Raw genomic sequence first — 2,329 nt, forward strand, 5'->3', positions numbered from 1 at the left:
GGCTACCAAACACATCAATTCATATTGTGCCAGGTAGTCGTGAATGCCATGGAGACAAAGCAAAGGGAGAAAGAATGGAGAGTTTTATAAACTGCTATTTTATAAAAGGTGGTCAGAGAATGTCTCCCTGAGCAAAGATCAGATGGAAGTGAGAGCAGGGATTTGCTGTTATCTGGGGAAGAGTTTGGAGGCAGGGGAAGCAACTGAAGCAAATGCCCTAAGGCAGGAAGAGGCTTGGACCAGCTCCATCAGCAGAAAGCAAGTGGACCGGTGTGGTTGGAGCAGAAGGTGGGAAAGATCATGTGTAGCCTTGTGCTGGTGACGGGGCTCATACTTTCACTCTGAATGACTGTCCATTTAAAAACACCATCTCTCATGGGGCCCCAGTGTGCAACAGCTGCAAACAGCAGCCTTCTCAGTAGTGTATGCAGCCTGTTGCCCATACAGGTTGCCCTAAGGGACCTTGAAGATGGATAGGTAATGTCCAGTGGACATTCATGACAGGCATGCTGTCTCCAATCCAGGCTCCAGACAGGTATGTGCGGCAATTTTGGAAAGCCCCAGGACACAGTGGCCAGGGTTCACATTGGACAAGTCATTAGGCCCATCCATACCAAGCTGGAGAACAAGGAGCACGTGAGTGAGGTCCTCCACAGGGCCAAGGTCAAGTTCCCTGGCCACTAGAAGAGCCACATCTCCACGAAGTGGGGATTCATTAAGTTTAAAGTGGAGGAATTTGAAAACATGACAGCAAAAAGCAGCTCATCTTGGATGGCTGTGGGATCAAATACATCCCTAATCGTGGCCCTCTGGACAAATGCTGGGCCCTGCACTCATGAGCACCTTGGTGCTGTCCCCACCTTACTCATGCCCACCAGCAGATCCTACTTTCCTGTCCAAAAAGAAAAAAGAAAAAAAAAAAATACAATCTTTACCTGATTGCATTCCACCAGAATAAATTTATTGTTCACCATGTTCCAAGCATTCTGATAAGCTCTGGGAACATACACATTAATAAGATCCAGTCCCTCTATAATAAGGAAACAGATATTTAGACAAATGAATCTAATACAAGGTAGAAAGCAAGTTAAGTGTTGTTAAGAGAGATGGCTGGCCTGCAGGAGAGCTGAGACCCCTCTCAACTTCAGGGAGGAGGCACTCAGGTTTGTTTCACAGAAGTAGTTCCCATACATTGCCATACAATGGGTCATGAAGGATGGATTGAATTTGAATACAGGGGTCACTTACGTACAGAACTTTCTAAGAAAACAAGTCAAGGGATGGAGGTGAAAATATGCCTGATATTGTCAGACAACTATGAGAATTGACTAAGATGGGAAATGCTTGAAGGTGAGTAATTGGAAATTGGTTTGGACAAAAAGTTTGAAATTAGATGTTTGAGGTACATAGATGCAAGACAGAGAATTAGTGAACCTTTATTAGCTCTGGGTATAATATGCCTTCTACATTCTTTCCACATATGCTTGCTTACGTCTCTATAGGAAAGATTTCATAGGAGAAAAGTACATGCAATGAACATATAGGAATTAAAATGAACTCTCCTTTTGCAATTTGGTGAAAAATTTTAAGTTATATTCTGTATTAGAGACAATTTATTATAAGCCAGTCCCTTACCCCCCAGCACTGCACTGATGAGGAGTGTGAGTCCTAAAGGTTTAATAAGCAATGAAAGGTCACACTGTTAATAACTGATGCATCAGGAATCGGACTAATGTCCTGTTATTTTCCTGCTACATTTTCTCTACTCAGCTCTGCCAGGCCTTTCCATTACTGTACAAAGCAAGGTGTGGGTGACACACATTTAGTGCTTCAAATCCAGATCCTGAGCTGTCTTATTGTAACACACATATGATATTAATGACTCATCTGCTATTCCTCCCCCATCTGGGTGCAATCTACCTCCTCAAAACTCCTTCACACTGTCAGTGGTGACTGAGCTGTACATCTGTAGGCAAGGCCTTCCAAATACTACACTGTGGCATCTTCCACCCCTGCTAACTTCTCCGAGAACAGAAAAAAAATGGAATCCCCTTTGCCAAGAGACATTTGCCACCACCATGCCATTAAGAAGTTTTGCTTCCACTTATTTGCTCAATATTCCTACGAGAAGATCTTGACTTGTTCTTTTTCAGTAATCGAGCTTAGCAACCAAATTAACACGCTTTGGGATTTTTCACATTTATGTCTGCTGAAAAGCAGAGTTGACAGAGAGCAAGAGAGAATGAGCCAACTTAGCCACAAAAGTAAATTTTAGCTCTTCGCTTGTACCTTAAAGCAGCGGTGCCCAGCCTCTTTGGCACCAGGGACC

The 2,329-nt window shown here is 43.5% G+C and overlaps 1 non-coding gene across 1 annotated transcript; it reads left to right on the forward strand.

Moving 5' to 3' along the window:
- Window positions 1-341: 341 nt before the first annotated feature.
- On the forward strand, window positions 342-475 carry LOC122432138. Its single transcript, XR_006266755.1, has one exon. It is a non-coding gene; the product is annotated as a small nucleolar RNA SNORA70 (small nucleolar RNA).
- Window positions 476-2,329: the final 1,854 nt, after the last annotated feature.

This window comes from Cervus canadensis, chromosome 30 (genome assembly GCF_019320065.1).
Source record: "Cervus canadensis isolate Bull #8, Minnesota chromosome 30, ASM1932006v1, whole genome shotgun sequence".
In the NCBI taxonomy this organism is placed as follows: Eukaryota; Metazoa; Chordata; class Mammalia; order Artiodactyla; family Cervidae; genus Cervus; species Cervus canadensis.